Below are 21,264 nucleotides of genomic sequence, written 5' to 3' on the forward strand. Positions count from 1 at the left end.
CTGCTAGCTACAATCTTCTACTACTACTACTGCTAGCTACAATCTTCTACTACTACTGCTACTACTGCTACTACAATCTTCTACTACTACTACTGCTACTACAATCTTCTACTACTACTGCTGCTATCTTCTACAATCTTCTACTACTACTACTGCTAGCTACAATCTTCTACTACTACTACTGCTAGCTACAATCTTCTACTATCTTCTACTACTGCTCTTCTACTACTACTACAATCTTCTACTACTACTACTACTACAATCTTCTACTACTACAATCTTCTACTACTACTACTGCTAGCTACAATCTTCTACTACTACTACTGCTGGCTACAATCTTCTACTACTACTACTACTACTACTACAATCTTCTACTACTACTACTGCTAGCTACAATCTTCTACTACTACTGCTACTACTACTACTACTACTACTACTACTACTCTTCTACAATCTTCTACTACTACTGCTACTACAATCTTCTACTACTACTACTACTACAATCTTCTACTACTACTGCTAGCTACAATCTTCTACTACTACTGCTAGCTACAATCTTCTCTTCTACTACTACTACAATCTTCTACTACTAATCTTCTACTACTACTTCTACTACTACTATCTTCTACTACTTCTACTACTATCTACTACAATCTTCTACTACTACTACTGCTAGCTACAATCTTCTACTACTACTACTACTACTATCTACTACTACTACTCTTCTACTCTTCTACTACTACTGCTAGCTACAATCTTCTACTACTACTGCTAGCTACAATCTTCTACTACTACTACAATCTTCTACTAATCTACTACATCTTCTACTACTACTGCTAGCTACTACAATCTTTCTACTACTACTGCTAGCTACAATCTTCTACTACTACTACTGCTTCTACTACAATCTTCTACTACTACTACTACAATCTTCTACTACTATGCTTCTTCTCTACTACTACTACTACTACAATCTTCTACTACTACTACTAAATCTTCTACTACTACTGCTAGCTACAATCTTCTACTACTACTACTACAATCTACAATCTTCTACAATCTACTACTACTGCTCTTCTTCTACTACTACTACTGCTAGCTACAATCTTCTACTACTACTACTGCTAGCTACTTCTCTTCTACTACTACAATCTTCTAGCTACTGCTCTTCTTCTACTACTACTGCTAGCTACAATCTTCTACTACTACTACTAGCTACAATCTTCTACTACTACTGCTAGCTACAATCTTCTACTACTACTGCTAGCTACAATCTTCTACTACTACTACTGCTAGCTACAATCTTCTACTACTACTACTGCTAGCTACAATCTTCTATTACTACTACTACTAGCTACTTCTCTTCTACTAATCTTCTACTACTGCTAGCTACAATCTTCTACTACTACTACTGCTAGCTACAATCTTCTACTACTACTACTGCTACTACAATCTTCTACTACTACTACTGCTATCTACTACAATCTTCTACTACTACTACTGCTAGCTACAATCTTCTACTACTACTGCTGCTACAATCTTCTACTACTACTGCTGCTAGCTACAATCTTCTACTACTACTACTAGCTACAATCTTCTACTACTACTGCTATCTTACTACTACAATCTTCTATCTTCTACTACTACTGCTAGCTACAATCTTCTACTACTACTACTACTGCTACAATCTTCTACTACTACTGCTAGCTACAATCTTCTACTACTACTGCTCTTCTACTACTACTGCTACAATCTTCTACTACTACTACTACTACTACTGCTACTACTACTTCTACTACTACTACTGCTACTACAATCTTCTACTACTACTACTGCTAGCTACAATCTTCTACTACTACTGCTAGCTACAATCTTCTACTACTACTTCTACTACTACTGCTAGCTACAATCTTCTACTACTACTACTGCTAGCTACAATCTTCTACTACTACTGCTAGCTACAATCTTCTACTACTACTACTATCTACAATCTTCTACTACTACTGCTAGCTACAATCTTCTACTACTACTGCTAGCTACAATCTTCTACGATCTTCTACTACTGCTAGCTACAATCTTCTACTACTAGCTACTCTTCTACTACTGCTACAATCTTCTATTACTACTACTAGCTAGCTACAATCTTCTATTACTACTACAATCTTCTAGCTACTACAATCTTCTACTACTACTACTACTGCCAGCTACAATCTTCTTCTACTACTCTTCTACTACTACTGCTACTACAATCTTCTATTACTACTACTGCTGCTAGCTACAATCTTCTACTACTACTTCTACTAGCTACAATCTTCTACTACTACTACTATCTTCTACTAATCTTCTACTACTACTACTACTCTTCTACTACTGCTAGCTACAATTCTTACTACTACTACTTCTACTACTACTGCTAGCTACAATCTTCTACTACTACTACTGCTAGCTACAATCTTCTACTACTGCTACTACTACTCTTCTACTACTACTACTGCCAGCCACAATCTTCTACTACTGCTAGGCACAATCTTCTATTACTACTACTGCTAGCTACAATCTTCTACTACTGCTAGCTACAATCTTCTACTACTACTACTACTAGCTCAAATCTTCTACTACTACTGCTAGCTACAATCTTCTACTACTGCTAGCTACAATCTTCTACTACTACTACTAGCTACAATCTTCTACTACTGCCAGCTACAATCTTCTACTATTATTACTACTACTAACTACAATCTTTTACTACTATTACTACTACTAACTACAATCTCCTACTACTACTAGCTACAATCTTCTACTACTACTGCTAGCTACAATCTTCTACTACTACTGCTAGCTACAATCTTCTACTACTACTGCTACTACTACTCTTCTACAATCTACTACTACTGCTAGCTACAATCTTCTACTACTACTGCTAGCTACAATCTTCTACTACTATTGCTAGCTACAATCTTCTATTACTACTACTACTAGCTACAATCTTCTACTACTACTGCTAGCTACAATCTTCTACTACTACTGCTAGCTACAATCTTCTATCACTACTGCTAGCTACAATCTTCTACTACTACTACTACTACTGACAATCTTCTACTACTACTGCTAGCTACAATCTTCTACTACTACTAACTACAATCTTCTACTACTACTACTACTACAATCTTCTACTACTACTAACGACAATCTTCTACTACTACTACTAGCTACAATCTTCTACTACTACTACTACTAGCTACAATCTTCTACTACTACTACTAGCTACAATCTTCTACTACTACTGCTAGCTACAATCTTCTACTATTACTGCTAGCTACAATCTTCTATCACTACTGCTAGCTACAATCTTCTACTACTACTAGCTACAATCTTCTACTACTGCTAGCTACAATCTTCTACTACTACTGCTAGCTACAATCTTCTATCACTACTGCTAGCTACAATCTTCTACTACTACTAACTACTAAATCTTCAATCTTCTACTACTTCTACTGCTACTAGAATCTTCTATTACTACTACTAACGACAATCTTCTACTACTACTACTAGCTACAATCTTCTACTATTGCTAGCTACAATCTTCTACTACTACTACTACTACTACTACTAGCTACAATCTTCTACTACTGCTAGCTACAATCTTCTACTACTACTACTAATCTTCTACAATCTTCTACTACTACTAACCAGGGGTGGATCTACAGGGGAAAGGGGGCAGGTGCCCCCCTAACTGTGTGTTGCTTGGGGTGTTGAGGAACATGGGGGCCCATCAGGACTGCCTATGCATAGGGCCCAGGGTCTTGTGCTACGCCCCTGCCCATGTGAGCTGATGACCTCATCTGTTGACATGTCTGAAAGCCTTCCTACAGTTGCTTAATAAAAGCTTTCACACAAACACACATACATGTGTTTTTAGTATGAGAACAACATGAGATTTTAACTGTCGGGCTCAGACAGAAAAATGCGGCAAGATCAGGGGCGGATCTACAGGGGGGGTAAGGGGGGGCAGGTGAGAGCCTTGCCCCCCCCCGCCCTTCCAACTTTGGTGATCCAAAAACTGAACTTGTAAAACCAACCCGCCACTATGTCCACAAGCTTCTCAAAACAGTGAACTAAACAATACATTTACCAAAAGTGAACAATTAAATTTTTAATTTTAAATGTATTATTATCCCCATGCCACTCAAATACTTAGCTACGTCCCTGATTCGCTCAGTCTGGCTCACACACAGCGAGTCTTCTGCGGTGGCCCTGCAACCTGACTGGAGAGACTGAGCTGCCCCCCCCGAGCCTCTGAGGGTGAAGTCAGTTTCCCCAGGTGAAGTTTAAACACACGTTTAACTTAAAGTTACATTTGTAATGAATGTATTGTATGCTAAAGACGATTCAGCATCAGCAAAAACAGCGAGTCTATTACGTTAGCCAAAAGTCAAATTGCCTACTCGTTTGTTTGTAAGAGCACTCTACCCTTTGATTAGTTTGGATTTTGGTAACGACAAGAACAGCTTAATATAAAATATAAAATCTTGTTTGTATCCATAACGTTAGTGATGGTCGTTTTCGCCGATGTTACGTTACAACACACAATACGGTGCCAGTTGGGAGATAATCATTTTTATTTGATTAGCTAAGCAGTCTTATAAAATCCACTTCCTCTCACATATCACAGCAATAAGGCTGCACAAATTAACCCAGGTTACAACTGGGAAAATAACAAATACAATAGGATTAAGTAGCCTAAACATACTGTTGCGTGCATGTGATAAATATTTTCTGATTTTATATTTGTTATACTTATTAGTTACAGGGCCCTACAGTGTAATGTAATACAAGAATAACCAGAGCTTTTCACATATCGACTTGCAGGCCAGAGTAGCTGAAGAAATTAGCTGGAGCCTAAACATGAAAAGGAAGGCTAAAAGGTGGGATATTGACAGCTTTTTTTTAAGAAAATTCAAAGAAGTACACAGGACCTAAGAGAATGAGGGAAATGAAGGAGAAGGCAGTAAACTGGAGAGACCACAGAGGATCAGAGCAGGAGAAAAGGAAATAAGTGAAGGAGAAGAGGAAAAAAAAAATCAGTGAGGGATGAAGAGGAGGCTCCAGATTCAGAGGATCAGATTCAGAGTGATCAGGAGGAGGCAGATGAAGATGACAGGGAGGAAGAGTCCTGCAGTTACCCCCTGGACCATATGGTATGTTTTTATTCTTCTTCCATATAAATTGCAAGCCTAATATGTAGGATAATATGTAATGTCACTTATATGCATTGGCTATGTCCATGTTTAGAATAGGTATATTCATTCCCATCACAGACTCAACGATCAGTGAGGTGGACAGGCGCTTTTCAAACTCTAGCAGCCAGATAATGAGGGGAATACAAGATTTAAACCCATCAAACAATGACTTCTTAAAGGAAGAATTGGGTTTAGTTAGTGGCTGAGGAATATGGCTCTGAAAAGTATTAAAAGTATTTTTGTGTTTGTTTGGTTAAAGCCATTCACATATAGGGATTCCCACGTACCGTCTACCCATGCCACCCTGCCAAGACCTCTTGCCCCCCCTTTGCCACCCCATATAAAAAAGTTTCTAGATCTGCTACTAACTACAATCTTCTACTACTACTGCTACTACAATCTTCTACTGCTATTAATAATGTCTATGTTGCTTGTACCTACAAATCCATCTAAAATAAACTAAACTGGAATTAAATAAAAGAGAAGTCAAAAGAAATCTGAGTTGTCCTTAAGTCCTTGAAGAAGCCTTTTTCAAGTTTGGGCAAAGAGCTGAAGTGTGAACCATACATAACTTGACAAGTACTATCCTACAGCAATTACATCCCCTTTAACCTCACCATGACACTAGGACGTTACCGTGTGGAATAACGTGATTTAACACCTAGAGACACCTAATACACTACTGCAGAGACATGAACACACGCTGACTGAAGCCATCACTTTCACACAGTGTGACAGGATGCTGCATCACATATAGTCAAAATAAATGCAATCACCAAAGAAACCAAAACAAACCCACAACAACAGGTCATATTTACTCATACGGTGACCACAAAGCAAAAACACAAATAACACAATCCGCGATCAACAGGCCTCCCCACAAATTCCAGCCAAGCAGCGGGGCTTAACACACACGTCACCATAAACACACAAAGACGCAGCAGCAGCCACTGACACTGCTCAAATCTTTAACATCTAAAGCAAGCAGTAATAGCTAGTAAAATCATTTCACTAAATGCAGAAAAATCCGTTAAACTTACCAAAAGCTGTTCATCATGTGAAGAAAAAGTACATTTATTTTAGAAATGAATATTTCAATTATAAAATATAATTTTCCGATTCTGACAATCTCATTGCCAGCAGAGAAGGCCTTGCTGGCCCTGACGGCCCACCTCTGATCTACAGATCGAGTCATAACAATGAATATTCTGATTAATAGTGGATGGCTTGTGGGTGAAATGACATATAAATAGTGAGGAAACTATAACTGAACATAGCAGAGAGCAGAACAGACTATGAGCGCATTTACACATTGTTATCATTAGATGAGAAAAATTTACGCACAGTGCGTACAGGATTACGGCTGCTGGTACCACTGCCACACTGTCATTTACAGAGACCCAACAATTGCCCCAAGAGCAAGCATTTGGTGCAACAGTGGACCTTTCTCTGTAGAGAAACATCAACATTACATCTCTCTCACATGCACATATATTGTCTTTGCACCGCAGGAACTAGGAAAGAGCATTTTGAGGGATTTTTTTTTTTTTAATTTAAAGTCGGTACTCTCCCAGCACAAGAGGACCTTTGTACAATAATTGGACCAGACGTCAGTGTACATATCTGATCGATCACATGAGCCATGCAGCACCGGCAACTGACATTGTAAACCTCTAGCTAACTAGTCTGCTGAAAGAGTAGATTAATGCTTCATCCACACACTCTTCTCACAGCGTAGAGAACTGTATCAAGTTGAAACTGACTTGATCCCGGGAAAGAGGGAAAAACAGGATGTTTCTTAAAACCACGGACAGTGCCTTTAACAAACAGAGATGTGTCCAAATTACATCAATTATTAACAAAAGGGAGTTATCATTTTAGATCTTTTAGAGATGTTTTCCTTTAATACTTCCTACACAAATATCCCATTTTTGTTCATCAGTGTTTGTACCTGAGAGTGTCCAGTCTCCAGAGAGGATTCTTCAGTCCCTCTGACAGTAGCTTCACTCCTGAGTCTCCTGGATTATTGTAGCTCAGGTCCAGCTCTCTCAGATGGGAGGGGTTGGAGCTCAGAGCTGAGACCAGTGAAGAACAGCCTTCCTCTGTGATCAGACAGCCTGACAGACTGCAAACACACAGAACAACACACAGGAACCCTCTGTCAACACGGGGAGCTTGCTGTCCAGATATATTTTGGTCCAGATTAAGAATAAATCTTTAAAATCATCTGTGGTATTTAATTATTCAACAACAAAAGTAAACAATCCTCATGGAAATTAACTCTGACTCTAGAAATGAATAATTACATAGTTAATAACTACTGCCCAAGTTTATCATATCAACAGACACAAAGCTACATGTTAGTTGTTTTGTCAACTAAAGTTAATCAGACTTTAAATGGTCATCAGCTGAATGGGTTAATGAATCCTGACCTGAGAGTCTCCAGTGTGCAGTGTGGACTCTTCAGTCCATCAGAGATCAGCTTCCCTCCTGCATCCTGCAGATTGTTGTTACCTAAGTCCAGCTCTCTCAGACTAGAGGACTGGGAGCTAAGAACTGAGGACATAGCTTCACAGCTTCTTTTTGACAGATTACAGCCACTCAACCTAAAAAGGATATTCAGACAGTTCATTTAATAATTTATACATTAAGAAACTTAAGAGCTTAGGTAGCAGTCTTTTTTTTAATAAAAGGTTGAATAACCTGAGAGTTTCCAGTGTGCAGTGGGACTCTTCAGTCCATCAAGATCAGCTTCCCTCCTGATCCTGCAGCTTGTTGTTACTGAGGTCCAGCTCTCTCAGACTAGAGGACTGGGAGCTAAGAACTGAGGACAGACAGCTTCTCTCTGACAGATTACAGCCACTCAACCTAAAAAGGATATTCAGACAGTCCATTTAATAATTTATACATTAAGAAACAAAAGAGCTTAGGTAGCAGTCTTTTTTTTAATAAAAGGTTGAATAACCTGAGAGTTTCCAGTGTGCAGTGTGGACTCTTCAGTCCATCAGAGATCAGCTTCCCTCCTGAATCCTGCAGCTTGTTGTTACTCAGGTCCAGCTCTCTCAGACTAGAGGACTGGGAGCTGAGAACTGAGGACAGAGCTTCACAGCTTCTCTCTGACAGGTTACAGCCACTCAACCTAAAAAGGATATTCAGACAGTCCATTTAATAATTTATACATTAAAAACAAAAGAGCTTAGGTAACAGTCTTTTTTTTTTTAAAAGGTTGAATAACCTGAGAGTTTCCAGTGTGCAGTGTGGACTCTTCAGTCCATCAGAGATCAGCTTCCTCCTGAATCCTGCAGCTTGTTGTTACTCAGGTCCAGCTCTCTCAGACTAGAGGACTGGGAGCTGATAACTGAGGACAGAGCTTCACAGCTTCTCTCTGACAGATTACAGCCACTCAACCTAAAGAGGATATTCAGACAGTCCATTTAATAATTTATACATTAAAACAAAAGAGCTTAGGTAGCAATCTTTTTTTTTTTAATAAAAAGGGTTGAATAACCTGAGATTTCCAGTGTGCAGTGGGACTCTTCAGTCCATCACAGATCAGCTTCCTCCTGAATCCTGCAGCTCCAGTTACTCAGGTCCAGCTCTCTCAGACTAGAGGACTGGGAGCTGAGAACTGAGGACAGAGCTTCACAGCTTCTCTCTGACAGATTACAGCCACTCAACCTAAAAAGGATATTCAGACAGTCCATTTAATAATTTATACATTAAGAAACAAAAGAGCTTAGGTAGCAATCTTTTTTTAATAAAAGGTTGAATAACCTGAGCATTTCCAGTGTGCAGTGTGGACTCTTCAGATCAGTCCATCAGAGAGATCAGCCTCACTCCTGAATCCTGCAGCTTGTTGTTACTCAGGTCCAGCTCTCTCAGACTAGAGGACTGGGAGCTGAGAACTGAGGACAGAGCTTCACAGCTTCTCTCTGACAGATTACAGCCACTCAGTCTGGAGAGACAACAGGAACGAAACAAGTTATTTATATTCAGCTCATGTTGAAAGATATCAGATTATTTATATATGAATAAATCCCACTTACAGAGCTTTGTTGGAGGCTTTGACTACTGGCAGGAGCCTCAGAAGAAGAGCTCCTCTGAAGCACAGTATTTATTCAGGTCAAACACGTCCAGATCTTCTTCTGATGACAGTAAGATGAAGACCAGAGCTGACCACTGAGCAGGAGACAGTTTATCTGTGGAGAGACTTCCTGAACTCAGGGACTGTTGGATCTCCTCCACTAGAGAATGATCATTCAGTTCATTCAGACAGTGGAACAGATTGATGCTTCTCTCTGCAGACAGATTCTCACTGATCTTCTTCTTGATGTACTGGACTGTTTCCTGATTGGTCTTTGAGCTTCTTCCTGTCTGTGTCAGCAGACCTCGTAGGAGACTCTGATTGGTCTGCAGGGAAAGACCCAGGAGGAAGCGGAGGAACAAGTCCAGGTGTCCATTTGGACTCTGTAAGGCCTTGTCCACAGCACTCTGGTGGAGATGTTTTAATTTTTCTCTGAAGATTTTAGGCAGCCTTGATGTTGTTTGTTCTTCTGACAGCAGGTTGACTCCAGAGTTGATGAACATTAAATGGACATGAAGAGCAGCCAGAAACTCCTGAACACTCAGATGGATGAAGCTGAACACCTTGTCCTGGTACAGTCCTCTCTCCTCTTTAAAGATCTGTGTGAACACTCCTGAGTACACTGAGGCTACTGTGATATCGATGCCACACTCTTTCAGGTCTGATTCATAGAAGATCAGGTTGCCTTTCTGCAGCTGCTCAAAAGCCAGTTTACCCAGAGACTCGGTCATCTTCCTGCTGTCTGGACTCCAGTGTGGATCTGTCTCAGCTCCTCCATCATACTTGATGTTCTTCACTTTGGACTGAACCACCAGGAAGTGGATGTACATCTCAGTCAGGGTCCTGGGCAGCTCTCCTCCCTCTCTGGTCTTCAACATGTCCTCCAGAACTGTAGCAGTGATCCAGCAGAATACTGGGATGTGGCACATGATATGGAGGCTTCGTGATTTCTTGATGTGAGAGATGATTCTGCTGGCCTGATCCTCATCTCTGAATCTCTTCCTGAAGTACTCCTCCTTCTGAGGGTCAGTGAACCCTCTGACCTCTGTAACCATGTCAGCACACCCAGGAGGGATCTGATTGGCTGCTGCAGGTCGTGTGGTTATCCAGAGGCGAGCAGAGGGAAGCAGATTCCCCCTGATGAGGTTTGTCAACAGCACACCCACTGAGGTGGACTCTGTAACGTCAGTCAGGATTTTAGTGTTGAGGAAGTCCAGAGGAAGTCGACACTCATCCAGACCATCAAAGATGAACACAACCGGGAACTCTTCAAACCTGCAGATTCCTGCTTCTTTGGTTTCACTAAAGAAGTAATGAACAAGTTCCACCAAGCTGTACTTTTTCTCTTTCAGCACATTTAGCTCTCTGAAGGTGAATGGAAATGTGAACTGGATGTCCTGGTTGGCTTTGTCTTCAGCCCAGTCCAGAGTGAACTTCTGTGTTAAGACTGTTTTCCCGATGCCAGCCACTCCTTTTGTCAGCACTGTTCTGATTGGTTCATCTCTTCCAGGTGGCGTTTTAAAGATGTCTTCTCGTCTGATTGTTGGTTCTGGTCTGTCTGGTTTCCTGGATGCTGTTTCAATCTGTCTGACCTCATGTTCAGCATTGACCTCTGCAGCCCCTCCCTTTGTGATGTAGATCTCTGTGAACATCTGATTCAGAAGGGTTGGGTTTCCTGCTTTAGCAATCCCCTCAAACACACACTGGAACTTCTTGTTTAGTTTAGATTTGAGTTTACGCTTACAAAATCCAGCTTGACTTCCTGAATGAATACAGAACAAAGAAGATCAGTAAGTGATTTATAAAGAAACATGAACATACTTTGACCCATCTCTGGAGACGGTAGTAAATGTCCCATTAGTCCAGCAAGTTAATTATTTAGAGAAATCCTCTTACTGCGCTGCAGACAGTCAGCCAGCTCGTCCTGCTTCATTCTCCTCAGGAAGTGCAGTGTGATCTTCAGAAATGCCTCTCTGCTCCTCCTCTGCTCTTCATCCACATCCTCCCTCTGACTCTCTGAGCATTCTGGGTAATCTGGACTCAGAAGCTTCTGGATCTTCTTCAGTTCGTTCTTCACATAAGTGATGATGTTCTCCTCCAGCAGCTGGAACAGAAGATTATATGAATCAAATCAAACTGAAATCATGGAATCAAACATCAGATACATGCTGTATGGACTGACAATACTCTGGTCTAAAACGTGCAGCATGGAGATGATTGTGAACAGAATAGATGTAAAAGTAGTTGTTGTAAATGTACAGACCATAAATATGGAGTCCAGGTGTGTTTGATGCTGCTGGGCAGACTGACCAATGGGAACCTCTGAGCTCTCCTGGTCCACTCTGTGGAGGAATCAGGAAGAATTAGCTCACATCATGTCTGTCCACACAGAGACAAACACATGGTGAAGTGTTTATAACAACATTGAATTAGATGGTTTCCCCTGACATTAAAGTGTTGGTGGTACTGCTGACCCCATTGTGAATCAACAGAAAGAACTAAGAAGTAAACAAGGGCTACAACATGGTTGGCCTAAAGAACTCCTACAGCAGCAGACTGGTATCATGAGGCCAGGAGGTCTGCAGCTGCTGTGGTCATGGAGCCAAATATTTGTAGGTAGAAGAAGTTTGGGGAGTCAACAGTGAAAAACCTTCAGTTGGCCTGAAAACGAATTTGGCAAACCATCAGCCGACTCAGGAGGGGGAAGCAGAGCTTAGATGGCCTGTTTGTAGTCGGGGAGAACTGCTGACCTGGACTGAGGATCTTGTTGGATGGTGGTTTCCTTTTTTTGCTTCCCATTTTTGACTTCTGATCTGACATCCAACTGGCAAACCCACATCCAAAATTTGGGGGAAACTTTGCATTTTGACCAATTTGGGTCAGAAAACTTGAGGGGGAAATCTGGTCATGAACCCACTCACTGAAACTTGGCCTTAACTTCCAGACTCAAATGGCAGAAGTCTTCTCATGGAATATAGTGTCCTGATCAAAAGCGCTTTTGCACACATCTTTTCTGGGGCAGGTGCTTTGGAAAAGGCAAAGGTTACCAGCAATACTTGTTGAAGAAGTCCCAGTATTTGCATGCGTAATGGACAGTGTGCAGGACTTCTTCAACAAATAGTGTCCTGACCCAGGTGACACAAACACTTACCCAGGGTCGCTGGTTCTCCAGGGGGGATGTGCAGATGAAGTTACCCTGGAAGGGGGACTGTGAAGCGCACACATCCCAACCATCCCCTGGTATTCCCAGTTGGAGACGAACATTTGGGAAGAATTTTGCCATTCATGATTTTTAGCCTACCCTATGGCTATGGGAGATTTAAAATGCTTTTTAATGGGGCTAAAACACCAGATAATATTGGACCAAACCAGGTCACTGGACAGCTTTCAGATGTGAGAATATAAATATATGTGAAGAAAAAAATAAATTCCAAAACTTCTCTGGATACATAAAAGTTAAAACATGAATCAGCAATATTATAATATTAACAGCTTACCTCTTTCCAGCAGAGGGTTGTTGACCTTTAAAGTCAATATAGAGATCATTTGACCGGTCACTCTTGAAGGACACACAGCTGGGTTCAGGTTCAGCAGAGTCTGGTCTTTGATGGATCCTGTTAGACAGAGAGTAAGACCAACAGGGATGGAAATTCACATTTTAGTATTCAGACACAAAAACTGCTGGAGATAAAAGTTGCAACTAAAACAAGATTGACACAAAGAAGTTCAATAAACTATACAAAAAACTGGGTTAAAAAGCTTAAACACCAGAGAAAAGTCTGAAAAATCTGGTCCTGATAGAAAAACACATTTATTGAGGGTCACATGTTCAGTTAAAGTTTTCCTGCATAAAATATAATATTAATATTAATGTCTGTAGGCCTAATTATTAACAATTAAATGCCAATAATGCTTTACTTTCTGTCCAAAACTCAATAAAAATATATTTTGAAATCAGAATTAAAAATTTATAAAAGAAAAATAAAAAAAAAAAATTTTTTGTCTAAACAAAAGATATTTTGAGTGAGACAGGAAATTATTTTGCAAAATTATTCTCATTTCAGTCATCAACTACAATAATTCCTTTACCACAAAAACACTGAAATAAGAGTACCCTGTAGGGAAATATTGACATTCTTTTTTTCTCAGTTTCACCAGTGATGACCTTAAGGGTATGCCATAATGTCTTTGGGTTGGTAGAAGAATGGGTAATCTGCTGCTGGAAATAGACCGCCTTAGCCTTGCACAGTTCAGCTTTTTAATTTGGCTAAAACAACAGATCATATTGGACCAAACCAGGTCCAATATTAAATTGAGATCTACAGTTGAAGACTGGTCTTACTGGACAGCTTTCATGATGCTGAAAATAAATTCAAAAATTTCTCTGGATACATAAAAGTTGAAACATGAATCAGCAATATTATAATATTATTACCAGCTTACCTCTTTCCAGCAGAGGAATGTTGACCTTTAAAGTCAAAATAGAGATCATTTGACTGGTCACTCTTGAAGGACACACAGCTGGGTTCAGGTTCAGGTTCAGGTTCAGGTTCAGGTTCAGGTTCAGGAGACTCTGGTTTCTGCTGCGTCCTGATAGAAAAACATTTATTGAGGGTCACATGTTCAGGTAAAGTCTTCGTGCATAAAATATAATATTAAGATGAATATGTATATAGGACTAATTATTAACAATAACATGCCAATAATGCTTTACTTTCTGTCCAAAACTCAATAAATATATCTTTTGAAATCAGAATAAAAATATTTAAAAAAATGTCTAAAAAGAAAGATATTTTGAGTGAGACAGGAAATTATTTTGCAAAAATATTCTCATTTCAGTCATCAGCTACAATAATTCCTTTCCACAAAAAACACTTTATTTGAAGGAGTGTGCATGAGACTGACATGACCCAAAACAACCCAGACGGGACGTAGTTACATCCAATGAGACTCGTTCCAGTTTGCTGGATGTTCACAACTCACCTCAATCTTCTTCTTAACATTTCAATTTCCCTTTCCATCACTCCTTCTGCCTTCAAGTCTCTCCATCATTCAAGTCTCTCCATCAAAACATGAGCCTCTCCTCCATTTCTATTCGCCTCTCCCTTAAAGGTCTTTTTTTCAAAGTAGCGGTGGCTCCATGGACCGGTGTCTCTTCATGGACACACAGCTGCGTTCAGGTCCAGGTCCAGGTCCAGGTTCAGCTTCAGGTTCAGTTTCAGGTCCAGCAGGGTCTGGTCTCTGATGGGTCCTGTTAGAAAGAGAGGAAGACCACTTTTTAATCTCCAGAAACAGAAGCTGCTGGAGAAACTAGAAGCTATCAAGCAGAAAATAAAGTCTGAATCTCTTCACTGAATGATTTCTCTCTCTGCTCATCCTGCTCTGTCATTCATTCTCTTTCTGGGAGAACAGGAACATTGGAAAGACTCCAGGACTAATGTCATCTTTCTGTCCTCTAATGGAGACAAGACTCCAGGACTAATGTCATCTTTCTGTCCTCTAATGGAGACAAGACTCCAGGACTAATGTCATCTTTCTGTCCTCTAATGGAGACAAGACTCCAGGACTAATGTCATCTTTCTGTCCTCTAATGGAGACAAGACTCCAGGACTAATGTCATCTTTCTGTCCTCTAATGGAGACAAGACTCCAGGACTAATGTCATCTTTCTGTCCTCTAATGGAGACAAGACTCCAGGACTAATGTCATCTTTCTGTCCTCTAATGGAGACAAGACTCCAGGACTAATGTCATCTTTCTGTCCTCTAATGGAGACAAGACTCCAGGACTAATGTCATTTCTGTCCTCTAATGGAGACAAGACTCCAGGACTAATGTCCTCAATTTGTCCTCTAATCTCCAGGACTAATGTCATCTTTCTGTTCTAATGGAGACAAGACTCCAGGACTAATGTCATCTTTCTGTCCTCTAATGGAGACAAGACTCCATAATGTCAAAATGAGACAAGACTCCAGGACTAATGTCCTTTCTGTCAATGGAGACAAGACTCCAGGACTAATGTCATTTTCTGTCCTCTAATGGAGACAAGACTCCAGGACTAATGTCCTCTTTCTGTCCTCTAATGGAGACAAGACTCCAGGACTAATGTCCCTTTCTGTCCTCTAATGGAGACAAGACTCCAGGACTCTGTCATCTTTCTGTCCTCTAATGGAGACAAGACTCTTTATGACAAAATCAACAATCTCCATTTTCTGTCCTGTGTATCTAATGTAAAAACAGGATTTAAAGTGGAGCTTTTGCATGAGTCTTTGAGGAGAAACTCTGTTTTACAGACCTGTCCATTAAATCAACTATCCATTAGTCCATCAAATCCTTTGAGTGTTAGTTAAAGAGAGAGCAGATCTGGGCTCAGGTCCCTGCATTATATATTATATGTTTACATGTTTAAGTGTTACCTGCCTCCTGAGTTTTGTGTTCTCCTTCAAATAAATAAGGATGTTTGTAGGAGCCTAAATGGAGAAAGAGGAGGGAGAGGGAGGAGGGAGGGGGTGGGGGGGAGGAGGGGAGGAGGGGGGGGGGAGGGGGGGGAGGGGGGAGGGGGGAGGAGGGAGGGAGGGAGGGAAAGGGAGGGGGGGAGGGGGAGGGGGAGGGGAGGGGGGGAGGGACTAGGGGATCCATCAAATGGAGGGGGGGGAAAGGGGAGGGAGGAGGGGGGGAGAAAGGGGGGGGAGAAAGAGGGGGGGAGAGGGATGGAGGGAGGGGAGAGGGATGGAGGGAGGGAGAAATTCTTACTGGGAGGGATATTCTATATATTTAAATTTAAGAGGGGGAGGGAAAGAGGGAGGGGAGGGAGGGGGGGGAGGGAGAGGAAAGGGAGAGGGGGGAGGGAGGGAGGGGGGAAAGAGGGGGGAGAGGAGGGAGGAGGGGAGAAAGAGGGGGGGAGAGGAGGGAGATATTTTAGAGGGAGGGAGGGAGGGAGGGAGGGAGGAATTGGAGGGAGGAGGGAGGGAGGGAGGGAGGGGGGGGGGGAATCAGGGGAAATGGGGGGGAAAAAAGGGGGGGAGAGGGAGGGAGGGAGGGGAGGGAAGAGGGGGGTTCAATGGGAGGGGGGAGAAAGAGGGGGGGGAGGGAGGGGAGGGAGAGGGGAGGGAGAGGGGAGGGATTTGGGGGGAAGTTCCAGGGAGGGGAGAAAAGGAGGGGAGAGTTTGAGAGGAGAAAGGGGGGGGGAGGGGGGAGGAGGGGAGAAAGAGGAGGGGAGAAAGAGGGGGGAATTTTCAGGGAGGGGGGGGGAGGGGGGAGGAGGGGAGAGGGAGGGGGAGGGGAGAAAGAGGGGGGGGAGGGAGGGGGAGAAAGAGGGGGGGAGAGGGAGGGAGGGGAGGGAGGGGGGGGAGGAGGGGGGAGGGGGGGGGGGAGAGGGAGGAGGGAGGGGAGGGGAGGAGGGGGGGGGAGGGGAGGGGGGGGGGGGGGAGGGAGGAGGGGGAGGGGGAGGGAGGGGGAGGAGGGAGGGGGGGGGAGGGGAGGGAGGGAGAAAGAGGGGGGAGGGGGAGGGGGGAGGGAGGGGGGAGAGGGGGGAGGGAGGGGGGAGGGGAGGGGGAGAGGGGGAGGGAGGGAGAAAGAGGGGGGGGGAGGAGGGGGGGAGAGGGGGGGGAGGGGGGGGAGGGGAGGGGGGGAGGGAGGGAGGGGGGAGAGGGGGGGAGGGAGGGGGGGAGGGGGGGGGGGGAGGGAGGGGGGGGAGGGAGGGAGGGGGGAGGGAGGGAGGGAGGGGAGGCACTCCAACGGAGCAGCGCTGCACTTCTAGTGACACCAGCTCTTGTGCTGCTTGAGATTTCTGTTAGAGCCTCATTTCAGTCAAGGGGAAAATGTCAAAAAGACAAAGTTTGCTGAACTTGTTCAAATACTCTGGCCAGTCGGATCTCAAACCAGCAAAAAGAGTTTCTGCCCATCAAGAATGTGGAGACCACGGTGGGTTTCTTGGTTAATTCTTGGAATAGCCTCCCGTCTCCTTGAGATCGCTGTCCTCTTTATATGAGTTTAAACTCAAACTAAAGTTCTATCTCTCGGAGCGTGCATTTCTCTAAATTCTTATTTTTAATTATGTTTTTTGCTTTCTTAAGGATGTTTTATTCTATTATCTTCTCTGACTCTTGTTATGTGAAGCACAGTGGTCAGCTTCTGTTGTGTTTACTTGTGCTATACAAATAAATGAAATGAATTTAGTAGTACGATGGATAACTGCTGCTGGTGAAAACGATTGTTGCAGTGTATTTATTTATTTTTTACATTTCATACCGATGCAGTGCAATGTTCTGAAATAAATTAAACATTGGCCTGATGTACACACAGCGTTGTTTAGGTTTTTTTAGTCAGATAAGCTACTAGGCAGTGTAATTATTATTTTTTTTGTTCCATTACCTCCAACCCCCGTTTTTAGTCGCCGGATCCACCCCCCCACTGCGATCCGAGACCTTCCACTTTACAAATTAAGCACTGATTGAATTTGAACACAGAGTTGCATCATAAAGAAGTGCCACTAGTTCCTGTTGGAGGAGTGCCAGCTCATAGTGATGCAGTTCCATATTAGTTGGTTTAGTTAGAGAATAAAAGAGCTGAGTCATGTTGTCTCCACATCAGTCCTGTCAGTGAATAGACCGACCGACACTAACTGCTGCAGACAGATTTCTGATCTTCAACACAAGAGTCCTCAACACTTTCTCAGGAAATAAGAAGTGAAGTAGAAACATTATATTTAACATCACAGAGCCAGAAACTAACCCTGAAGAGACCAAAGACTAACTTGGCAGAAAAATCACAATTAGATTGTTTCCCCATGGTTGAGCCCTAATGCCCAGATAACTAATGTGGAGAGAAAACTATGTACACATAGGCAGGATTTATGGAGGGGGCTTTTTACACGTTTTTGTTCCTTTTTAAGGTTTTTGTCACCTTTTGGAATAATGTTTGACTTTCTTTACAATATTTTTGACTTTCTTTCCGATATTTTAGCCCAAAGTCCACAGAGGCAGCCCGGTTGGTAATTTACTTAGCAGTAAATGACAATTTCATTTCATTGGACAATTATGTTGTATAATGCCAATAAAGCTGAACCTTGAACCTTGAACCTTTTATCAGAAACAGTAGAGTTGTGTCTCACTTTACTCTGATGGAGACGACCGCTTGTTTTCTGACAGCAGGAGAAATGAAATAAAGATCAGCTGTTTGATTCCAGTAAATCACCAACATGGAGATTTATCTTCAACACAAGAGTCATCCAAACTTTCTCAGGAAATAAGAAGTGAAGTAGAAACTTTATATTTAACATTACAGAGCCAGAAACTAACCCTGAAGAGACCAAAGACTAACTTGTTGTTAAAGTACCAAACAGCAACTTACAGTTTCTTCAAACAGTCCAAAGAGTTGATGAAGAAGAGTTGATGAACAAGAGTTGACGAAGAAGAGTTGATGAAGAAGAGGGTCGCTCCACCTGGAGAGAAATGTCTGACACAGGTGAGCTGTTCCCTGGAATGAGTCCCAGCTCCACCTGTCAGGAAGAAGGCAGGAAGGGCTGCAACAGGAGCAGATTTTCACAATAAAATGAAAAGTCAAAAAAAGCGATGATTTGACCCTGGTCACTCCTGAAGGACACACAGCTGGGTTCAGGTTCAGGTTCAGGTTCAGGTTCAGGTTCAGGTTCAGGTTCAGGATCAGGAGACTCAGGTCACTGCTGTGTCCTGATAGAAAAACATTCATTGAGGGTCACATGTTCAGATAAAGTCTTCCTGCAAAAAATATTATATTAATATGAATATGTATATAGGCCTAATTATTAACAATAAAATGCCAATAATGCTTTACTTTCTGTCCAACACTCAATAAAAATATCTTTTGAAATCAGAATAAAAATATTTAAAAAAAATGTTGTCTAAACAGAAAGATATTTTGAGTGAGACAGGAAATTCTTTTGCAAAAATATTCTCATTTCAGTCATCAGCGACAATAATTCTTTAAACACTTTATTTGAAAGAGTGTGCATGAGACTGACATGACCCAAAACAAGCCAGACGGGACATAATTACATCCAAAAAAAAAAAACTGGGTTAAAAAGCTAAAACACCAGAGAATATATTGGACCAAACCAGATCCTATTTTTACCTAAAGCCAAGAGTTGAAGACTGGTTTAACTGGACACCTTTCAGATGTGAAAATATAAATTCATGTGAAGAATAAACTCCATAAACTTCTCTGGAAACATAAAGTTAAAACATGAATCAGTAATATTATAATATTAACAGCTTACCTCTTTTCAGCAGAGGGTTGCTCTCCTTCAAAGTTAATATCGCTTCAGGTGACCTTCTTAACATTTCAATTTCCCTTTCAATTTGCAGCTTCTGCCATTCAAGTCTCTCCATCTCTCCATCTCTCTCCTCCATTTCTACTCGCCTCCCCTTAGAAGGTCTTTTTTTTTTTTTTTTTTTTTTTAAAGTAGTGGTATCTCCATGGACCAGTGACTCTTCATGGACACACGGCTGGGTTCAGGTCCAGTTCCAGGTCCAAGTTCAGATTCAGGTCCAGGTCCAGGTCCAGGTTCAGATTCAGGTCCACATCCAGGTCCAGGTCCAGGTTCAGGTCCAGGTTTAGGTTCAGGTTCAGGTTCAGGTTTAGGTTCAGCAGGGTCTGGTCTCTGATGGGTCCTGTCAGAAAGAGAGGAAGACCACTTTTTAATCTCCAGGAACAGAATCTGCTGCTCTGCTCTCTGCTCATCCTGCTCTGTCATTCATTCTCTTTCTGGGAGAACAGGAACATTGGAAAGACTCCAGGACTAATGTCATCTTTCTGTCCTCTAATGGAGACAAGACTCCAGGACTAATGTCATCTTTCTGTCCTCTAATGGAGACAAGACTCCAGGACTAATGTCATCTTTCTGTCCTCTAATGGAGACAAGACTCCAGAACTAATGTCATCTTTCTGTCCTCTAATGGAGACAAGACTCCAGGACTAATGTCATCTTTCTGTCCTCTAATGGAGACAAGACCCAGGACTAATGTCATCTTTCTGTCCTCTAATGGAGACAAGACTCCAGGACTAATGTCATCTTTCTGTCCTCTAATGGAGACAAGACTCCAGGACTAATGTCATCTTTCTGTCCTCTAATGGAGACAAGACTCCATTATGACAATCAATCTCACCTTTCTGCCCTGTGCATTAAATGTAAAAACAGGATTTTTGCACGAGTCTTTGAGGAGAAACTCTGTTTTACAGACCTGTCCATTAAATCAACTATCCATTATTCAATCAAATCCTTTGAGTGTTAGTCGACTGAGAATTTCTTTAATTAAAAGAGAGCAGATCTGGGCTCAGGTCCCTGATGTAAAAGCCTTCTTACTGCATTATATTCTATATATTTACATGTTTAAGTGTTACCTGTCTCCTGAGTTTTGTGTTCCCCTTCAAATAAATAAGGATGTTTGTAGGAGCCTAAATGCAGTCATTTATGTTTTGCTAATTGGAATACAATAATTTCTTTTACCATTCTCACCTTCTCTCTCTGGGTCTCTGCATCAGTTTTTGGAAGGAGATTTTGCATTGTTGTATTTTTTCCTTGTGTAAACGTAAATACCTAAACTTTTACCGTGTGGTCCTGTGGAATTTTTTAATGTGGATTAAGACGAGGAGATTTAGAAGAGATACAGATTAATTCTGTGGAAACCTACAACATTTTATAACTTAAATTTGTGCATACTAATTTACTATATAATAAAGGCCCATTTATATTGTATCTTATTGTTACTTTTAAATTTTTCCTGTATAAATAACGAAAATGAAATGAAATTTCATAGACGTCAGAAGTTTTTTTTTTGCCACTGATTGCTGAGAGTTTGGTCTACACCTAATCTATTTGTAGAGTGTCCTGATTAGAATTGGACAATACAAATAACATGTTATTGAATTTGAACACTGAGTTGCATCATAAAGGTGGTCATCTAT

At 41.7% G+C, this 21,264-nt stretch overlaps 1 long non-coding RNA gene and 1 pseudogene across 2 annotated transcripts in view; one reads left to right on the plus strand and one right to left on the minus strand.

Annotated features, from left to right (window-relative positions):
* The window catches only part of LOC114551592 (uncharacterized), a 13,116-nt gene extending 5,820 nt beyond the window's left edge, over positions 1 to 7,296 (plus strand). The window contains exon 3 of one of the 2 annotated variants that reach the window (XR_003691939.1): positions 7,183 to 7,296. This is a non-coding gene — a long non-coding RNA (uncharacterized LOC114551592). Of the gene's footprint in view, positions 1 to 4,869; positions 4,947 to 7,182 lie in introns of those variants that run through there. The other variant, XR_003691940.1, reaches the window with a different exon arrangement.
* The window catches only part of LOC114551582 (NLR family CARD domain-containing protein 3-like), a 25,911-nt pseudogene extending 11,571 nt beyond the window's left edge, over positions 1 to 14,340 (minus strand).
* Positions 14,341 to 21,264: the final 6,924 nt, after the last annotated feature.

Source organism: Perca flavescens, unplaced genomic scaffold (genome assembly GCF_004354835.1).
Source record: "Perca flavescens isolate YP-PL-M2 unplaced genomic scaffold, PFLA_1.0 EPR50_1.1_unplaced_scaf_2, whole genome shotgun sequence".
NCBI lineage: Eukaryota > Metazoa > Chordata > Actinopteri > Perciformes > Percidae > Perca > Perca flavescens.